General features: G+C 44.5%; 1 long non-coding RNA gene across 1 annotated transcript in view; it reads right to left on the bottom strand.

Moving 5' to 3' along the window:
- Nucleotides 1–1,504: 1,504 nt before the first annotated feature.
- The window catches only part of LOC139024112 (uncharacterized), a 30,905-nt gene continuing 23,573 nt past the window's right edge, over nt 1,505–8,836 (bottom strand). Inside the window, exon 3 of the long non-coding RNA XR_011475349.1 lies at nt 1,505–1,628. This is a non-coding gene — a long non-coding RNA (uncharacterized lncRNA). The remainder of the gene's footprint in view (nt 1,629–8,836) is intronic.

The following is an 8,836-nucleotide window of genomic DNA, read 5'->3' as shown; positions in this document are numbered from 1 at the left end:
TTTGATTTGACCAGGCACAGTATCAGTAAAGTATTACAGCTGGTCTGACCATGCCACAGTAGCAGTAAAGTATTACAGCTGGTCTGACCATGCCACAGTAGCAGTAAAGTATTACAGCTGGTCTGACCATGCCACAGTATCAGTAAAAGTATTACAGCTGGTCTGAACCATGCCACAGGGATCAGTAAAGTATTACAGCTGGTCTGACCATGCCACAGTATCAGTAAAGTATTACAGCTGGTCTGACCATGCCACAGTAGCAGTAAAGTATTACAGGCTGGTCTGACCATGCCACAGTATCAGTAAAGTTTACAGCTGGTCTGACCATGCCACAGGTATCAGTAAAGTATTAAAGCTGGTCTGACCATGCCACAAGTATCAGTAAAGTATTACAGCTGGTCTGACCATGCCACAGTATCAGTAAAGTATTACAAGCTGGTTCTGACCATTGCCACAGTAGCAGTAAATATTACAGCTGGTCTGACCATGCCACAGTAGCAGTAAAGTATTACAGCTGGTCTGACCATGCCACAGTTACAGTAAAGTATTACAGCTGGTCTGACCATGCCACAGTATCAGTAAAGTAGTTAGCAGATGGTCGACCATGCCACAGTATCAGTAAAGTATTAGACTGTCTGACCATGCCACAGTAGCAGTAAAGTATTACAGCTGGGTCTGACCATGCCACAGTACAGTAAAGTATTACAGCTGGTCTGACCATGCCACAGTATCAGTAAAGTATTACAGCTGGTCTGACCATGCCACAGTATCAGTAAAGTATTACAGCTGGTCTGACCATGCCACAGTAGCAGTAAAGTATTAAGATGGTTGACCATCAACAACTAACGTTCTAATAAGCAAGCTGCAAGTCAGCTGCAGTATCATATCAAGTCATCCTCTGTTGATGAACATGCCAGGATGTCACAGTCTATTTCTAGGTTGTTGGTCACCACAATAAAAGTCAAGAGTTCTGCTTCACCAGCTCCTCTCACAATCACATGCTGAATGAACGTTTCACTATCAGACCACTCATCCATAATCAGGTGACGCACGACTGAATGAATCCTACTTTATTTTTWWWTTTTTTTAAAGAGCAGGTGCGTAGTTGTGTAGCTCAGAGCAGCCTTTCTGGATCTTTAGCGACACATACTGATAGATCAGCAGTGTACTAATCAACAGGGAATAATGGAAATGAGATAGCTAAACACTAGCGAGCATGTGAGAGTATTAATGATGGATTACCGCAAGGCAGTAATTCATTATGCCCATGAATACCTATTTTCTAGAAGAGAAGGAGAGGAGCATTGTAATTGGTATCATGTTCTAATGAGAATAGAATTCAAAATTTTTAAATCCACTGGGATTTTTGCACATATCTTCTGTTGAGTTACTTGTGCCGTGGCCCTTGGCAAATCCCAATCTGGATCCCGTCCATTCAATCTGTATCTGGATAAAACATTCAAAATACATGTTTTACCTGGACATACTGTAGACTTACATTCTCCAGTGTCAAATCACTGATATTGGTTGATATTGCTTGAAGCCAGTCAGTGCTTTCTGCTGCAGTGCAAAATTGTAGAATATTGGTGCTCGTTCCATCTAAGGCACAGACTTCAAAGCTGTTCGACCTGGAGGGGTATGAACRTTCAGGTTAGAGATGTACAGTAAGTTAAAAGCACTTTTTGAACTAGAATGGTCAGAGTGGAAAACCTTTTATCAAGCTGCTCTTTCACTGAAGTTAGGTCAGGCAGTGTTACGGTGCAAATTAACAGTACAGTTCTACTGCATTCACTAACCATAGCAACTAATATAGAGCATTAAGGAAATACAGTGCCCTGAAAAATTATTTATACACTCCTAAACAGATTCCACATTCTGTAGCGTTATGGCCTTCATTTTGACTGATCTTTACAACGTAACTCCACACTTTTCTAGAGAAAGAAAAGAATAGACAAATAAAAATATATTACTTAATTATATAATTCTGAGATWTTTGATTGCATATGTAATGGCCACAGCACACCCAAATTACTTCAGGAGCTCAAAAACAGAACATCAGACAGTTACAAATTACAGCTCGGTTTCAAAGTACATCATCATTTGTTGCATGTCACAGATAATGACACTGCCACTGTAAAATGGCGTACACATGTATCGAATCCCTTTCATCACTTATATTTAAGGTGATGCATTTTGCCATTTCATTTTTTGTGTATTTGAAACACACTCCAGATCAATTAGATTGATAGAGACAACTGTAAATCGTATTAAACAAAAAATAGCATTGAACATGACGATGCCATCAAAACAGTTTTTCTCTGATGGTTAGGCAATCACATTTATCACACATATCTTGAAAAGCGTAAAATGTTAAGCAAACTCTCCATAGGCTGGGATGAAGTGTTGGACATCCAGCAGTGGATAATGTTCTGTAGGTGGATGTTGAGAAATATGAGGATAATGCTCTGTAGGGGGATGTTGAGAAACATGAGGATAATGTTCTGTACCATCTTCGCTCCTCTTGGTTAGTCCCTCACAGGCTAGTCCATTCCCCCTCTTGGATTAGTCTCACAGCTATCCATCTCGCTTCCTCTGGATTAAGTCTCACAGCTAATCCATCTCCCTCCTCGTTGTTGAGTCTCAACAGCTATCCATCCTTCCTCTGGATTAGTCTCACAGCTATCCCATCTCCTTTCTCTTGGATTAGTCCACAGCTTACCATCTCCCTCCTCGTTGGATTAGTCTCACAGCTAACCATCCTTCTCCTCTCTGGAATAGTCTACAGCTATCCATCTCCTTCCTCTTGGATTAGCTCAACAGCTATCCATCTCCTTCCTCTGATTAGTCTCAAGCTATTCATCTTCCCTCTTGGAATTAGTTCTCACAGCAGCATCCATCTTCCTCCTATTGGATTAGTCTCACAGCATCCCATCTTCCTCCTCTTGGATTAGTCCCTACCAGCTATTCCATCTCCCTCCTCTGAGATTAGTCTCAAACAGCTATCCATCTTCTTTCCTCTTGGTTAGTCTCACACTATCCATCTCCTTCCTCTTGGATTAGTCTCACAGCTATCCATCTCCTTCTCTTGGATTATCTCACACTATCATCTCCTCCTCTTGATTAGTCTCACAGCTATCCATCTCCTTCCTCTTGGATTAGTCTCACAGACTATCCATCTCCCTCCTCTTGGATTAGTCCTCACAGCTATCCATCTCCCCTCTTGGATTAGTCCACAGCTATCCATTCCTTCCTCTTGGATTAGTCTCACAGCTATCCATCTCCCTCCTTTGGATTAGTCTCACAGCTATCCATCTTTCCTCTTGTATCTCACAGCTACCATCTCCTCCTTGGATTAGTCTCACAGCTATCCATCTCCCTCCTCTGGATTAGTCTCACAGCTATCCATCTCCTTCCTCTTGGATTAGTCTCACAGCTATCCATCTTCCTCCTCTTGGATTAGTCTCACAGCTATCCATCTCCCTCCTCTTGGATTAGTCTCATAGCTATCCATCTTCCTCCTATTGGATTAGTCTCACAGCTATCCATCTCCCTCCTCTTGGATTAGTCTCACAGCTATCCATCTCCCTCCTCTTGGATTAGTCTCACAGCTATCCACCCCCCTCCTCTTGGATTAGTCTCACAGCTATCCATCTCCCTTCCTCTTGGATTAGTCTCATAGCTATCCATCTTCCTCTCTGGATTAGTCTCACAGCTATCCATCTCCTTCTCTTGGATTAGTCTCACAGCTATCCATCCCTTCCTCTTGGATTAGTCTCACAGCTATCCATCTCCCTCCTCTTGGATTAGTCTCACAGCTATCCATCTCCCTCTCTTGGATTAGTCTCACAGCTATCCATCTCCCTCCTTTGGATTAGTCTCACAGCTATCCATTCTCCTCCTCTTGGATTAGTCTCAACAGCTATCCATCTCCCTCCTCTTGGATTAGTCTCAAGCTATCCCTCCTCCTCTTGGATTAGTCTCACAGCTATCCATCTCCTTCCTCTTGGATTAGTTCACAGCTATCCATCTCCTTCCTCTTGGATTAGTCTCACAGCTTATCCATCTCCCTCCTTGGATTAGTCTCACAATATCCATCTCCTTCCTCTTCTTGGATTAGTCTCACAAGCTATCCATCTCCCTCCTCTTGGATTAAGTCTCCACAGCTATCCATCTTCCTCCTCTTGGATTAGTCTCACAGCTAATCCATTTCCTTCCTCTTGGATTAGTCTCACAGCTATCCATCTCCCTCCTCTTGGATTAGTCTCACAGCTATCCATCTCCTTCCTCTTGTATTAGTCTCACAGCTATCCATCTCCTTCCTCTTGGATTAGTCTTCACAGCTATCCATCTCCCTCCTCTTGGATTAGTCTCACAGCTATCCATCTCCTTCCTCTTGGATTAGTCTCACAGCTATCCATCTTCCTCCTCTTGATTAGTCTCACAGCTATCCATCTCCCTCCTCTTGGATTAGTCTCATAGCTATATCTTCCTCCTATTGGATTAGTCTCACAGCTATCCATCTCCCTCCTCTTGGATTAGTCTCACAGCTATCCATCTCCCTCCTCTTGGATTAGTCTCACAGCTATCCACCCCCTCCTCTTGGATTAGTCTCACAGCTATCCATCTTCCTTCTCTGGATTAGTCTCATAGCTATCCATCTTCCTCCTCTTGGATTAGTCTCACAGCTATCCATCTCCCTTCCTCTTGGATTAGTCTCACAGTATCCATCTCCTTCCTCTTGGATTAGTCTCACAGCTATCCATCTCCCTCCTCTTGGATTAGTCCATCATGCTATCCATCTCCTTCCTCTTGGATTAGTCTTCACAGCTATCCATCTCCCTTCCTCTTGGATTAGTCCTCACAGCTATCATCTCCCTCCTTCTTGGTATTAGTCTCACAGCTATCCATCTCCCTCCTCTTGGATTAGTCTCACAGCTATCCATTCCTTCCCTCTTGTATTAGTCTCACAGCTATCCATCTCCTTCCTCTTGGATTAGTCTCACAGCTATCCATTCCCTCCTCTTGGATTAGTCTTCAACAGCTATCCATCTTCTCCTCTTGTTAGTCTCACAGCTATCCATCTCCTCCTCTTGGATTAGTCTCACAGCTATCCATCTCCTCCTCTTAGATTAGTCTCACAGCTATCCATCTCCTTCCTCTTGGATTAGTCTCACAGCTATCCATCTCCTTCCTCTTGGATTAGTCTCACAGCTATCCATCTCCTCCTCTTGGATTAGTCTCACAGCTATCCATCTCCCTCTCTTGGATTAGTCTCACAGCTATCCATCTCTTCCTCTTGGATTAGTCTCACAGCTATCCATCTCTCCTCCTCTTGGATTAGTCCTACAGCTATCCATCTTCTCCTCTTGGATTAGTCTCACAGCTATCCTTTCCTTCCTCTTGGTTAGTCTCACAAGCTATCCATTCCCTCCTCTTGGATTAGTCTCACAGCTATCCATCTCCTTCTCTTGTATTAGCTCACAGCTATCCATCTCCTTCCTCTTGGATTAGTCTCACAGCTATCCATCTTCCCTCCTCTTGGATTAGTCTCACAGCTATCCATCTCCTTCCTCTTGGATTAGTCTCACAGCTATCCATCTTCCTCCTCTTGGATTAGTCTCACAGCTATCCATCTCCCTCCTCTTGGATTAGTCTCATAGCTATCCATCTTCCTATTTGGATTAGTCTCACAGCTATCCATCCCTCTTTGGATTAGTCTCACAGCTATCCATCTCCCTCCTCTTGGATTAGTCTCACAGCTATCCACCCCCCTCCTCTTGGATTAGTCTCACAGCTATCCATCTCCTTCCTCTTGGATTAGTCTCCATAGTATCCATCTCCTCCTCTTGGATTAGTCTCACAGCTATCCATCTCCTTCCTCTTGGATAGTCTCACAGCTATCCATCTCCTTCCTCTTGGATTAGTCTCACAGCTATCATCTCCCTCCTCTTTGGATTAGTCTCACAGCTATCCATCTTTTCCTCCTCTTGGATTAGTCTCACAGCTATCCATCTCCCTCCTCTTGGATTAGTCTCAACAGCTATCCATCTCCTTCCTCTTGGATTAGTCTCACAGCTATCCATCTCCCTCCTCTTGGATTAGTCCTCAAGCTATCCATCTCCTCCTCTTGGATAGTCTCACAGCTATCCATCTCCTTCCTCTTGGATTAGTCTCACAGCTATCCATCTCCTCCCTCTTGGATTAGTCTCACAGCTATCCATCTCCTCTCTCTTGGATTAGTCTCACAGCTATCCATCTCCTCCTCTTGGATTAGTCTCACAGCTATCCATCTCCTCCTCTTGGATTAGTCTCACAGCTATCCATCTTCCTTCCTCTTGGATTAGTCTCACAGCTATCCATCTCCTTCCTCTTGGATTAGTCTCACAGCTATCCATCTCCCGTCCTCTTGGATTAGTCTCACAGCTATCCATCTTCCCTCCTCTTGGATTAGTCTCACAGCTTATCATCTCCTTCCTCTTGGATTAGTCTCACAGCTATCCACTCCCTCCTCTTGGATTAGTCTCACAGCTATCCATCTCCTCCTCTTGGATTAGTCTCACAGCTATCCATCTTCCTCTCTCTTGGATTAGTCTCACAGCTATCCATCTCCCTCCTCTTGGATTGTCTCACAGCTATCCATCTTCCTCTTCTTGGATTTCACAGTGTATTCCTGGCTGCTGTTATCTTGGATTTCACAGTGTATTCCAGGCTGCCTCTATCTTGGATTTCACAGTATATTCCTGGCTGCTGTTATCTTGGATGTCCACTAGGTTTTATGTTTCTATTAATCTCAATATACTCTCTATGACTAGTCAGCAGAAAAGCCATATGTTTTCCACTTCAGAGGCATGTGGCTATCACTAATCCTACCCCCTCATCCCACTTGCTTTTCCTCAATGTACTCCTCAATTCCCAATAACAATGGAACATGATGTGGACTAATGGAAATTCTATTGTCCTCTGTCACTCACACAGACAGTCTGGGTTTTAGAGGACCAAGACAGAGACAGTCTGGGTTTTAGAGGACCAAGACAGAGACAGTCTGGGTTTTAGAGGACCAAGACAAGAGACAGTCCTGGGTTTTAGAGGACCAAGACAGAGACAGTCTGGGTTTTAGAGGACCAAGACAGAGACAGTCTGGGTTTTAGAGGACCAAGACAGAGACAGTCTGAGTTTTAGAGGACCAAGACAGAGACAGTCTGGGTTTTAGAGGACCAAGACAGTCTGGGTTTTAGAGGGCCAAGACAGTCTGGGTTTTAGAGGGCCAAGACAGTCTGGGTTTTAGAGGGCCAAGACAGTCTGTGTTTTAGAGGCCAAGACAGTCTGGGTTTTAGAGGGCCAAGACAGTCTGGGTTTTAGAGGCCAAGACAGTCTGGGTTTTAGAGGGCCAAGACAGTCTGGGTTTTAGAGGGCCAAGACAGTCTTGGTTTCGAGGGCAAGACAGAGACAGTCTGGGTTTCTGAGGGCCATGACAGAGACATCTGGGTTTTAGAGGGCCAAGACAGAGACATCTGGGTTTTAGAGGACCATGACAGAAACGTCTGGGTTTTAGAGGACCATGACAGAGACAGTCGGGTTTTTAGAGGACCAAGACAGAGACAGTCTGGGTTTTAGAGGGCCAAGACAGAGACATCTGGGTTTTAGAGGACCATGACATAAACCGTCTGGGTTTTAGAGGACCAAGACAGAAACATCTGGGTTTTAGAGGACCATGACAGAGACATCTGGTTTTTAGAGGACCAAGACAGTCTGGGTTTTAGAGGACTATGACAGAGACATCTGGGTTTTAGAGGACCATTACAGAGACAGTCTGGGTTTTAGAGGACTATGACAAGAGACAGTCTGGTTTTAGAGGACCAAGACAGAGACAGTCTGGGTTTTAGAGGACCAAGACAGAGACAGTCTGGTTTTTAAAGAGACCAAGACAGAGACAGTCTGGGTTTTAGGGACCAAGACAGAGGACAGTCTGGTTTTTAGAGGGGACCAAGACAGAGACAGTCTGGGTTTTAGAGGACAAGACAGAGACAGTCTGGTTTTTAGAGGACCAAGACAGAGACAGTCTGGGTTTTTAGAGGACCAAGACAGAGACAGTCTGGGTTTTAGAGGACCAAGAACAGAACAGTCTGGGTTTTAGAGGACCAAGACAGAGACAGTCTGGTTTTTAGAGGACCAAGACAGAGACATCTGGGTTTTAGAGGACCAAGACAGAGACATCTGGGTTTTAGAGGACAAGACAGAGACAGTCTGGTTTTTAGAGGACCAAGACAGAGACCTGGGTTTTAGGGACCATTACAGAGACATCTGGGTTTTAGAGGACCATGACAGAGACAGTCTGGTTTTTTGAGGACCAAGACAGAGACAGTCTGGGTTTTAGAGGGACCAAGACAGAGACAGTCTGGGTTTTAGAGGACCAAGAACAGAGACAGTCTGGGTTTTAGAGGACCAAGACAGAGACATCTGGGTTTTAGAGGACCAAGACAGAGACATCTGGGTTTTTAGAGGACCAAGAACGAGACATCTGGTTTTAGAGGACCAAGACAGAGAACAGTCTGGGTTTTAGAGGACCAAGACAGAGACAGTCTGGTTTTTAAGAGGACCAAGACAGAGACATCTGGGTTTTAGAGGACAAGACAGAGACAGTCTGGGTTTTAGAGGACCAAGAAGAGACAGACTGGGTTTAGAGGACCATGACAGAGACCGTCTGGGTTTTAGAGGACCAAGACAGAGAGACCGTCGGGTTTAGAGACCATAACAGAGGACAGTCTGGGTTTTGAGGACTATGACAGAAGCCGCTGGGTTTTAGAGGACCAAGACAGAGACAGTCTGGGTTTTAAGA

This window comes from Salvelinus sp. IW2-2015, unplaced genomic scaffold (genome assembly GCF_002910315.2).
Source record: "Salvelinus sp. IW2-2015 unplaced genomic scaffold, ASM291031v2 Un_scaffold1028, whole genome shotgun sequence".
Taxonomy (NCBI): domain Eukaryota; kingdom Metazoa; phylum Chordata; class Actinopteri; order Salmoniformes; family Salmonidae; genus Salvelinus; species Salvelinus sp. IW2-2015.
This window is presented reverse-complemented; position numbering and strand designations above follow the sequence as displayed.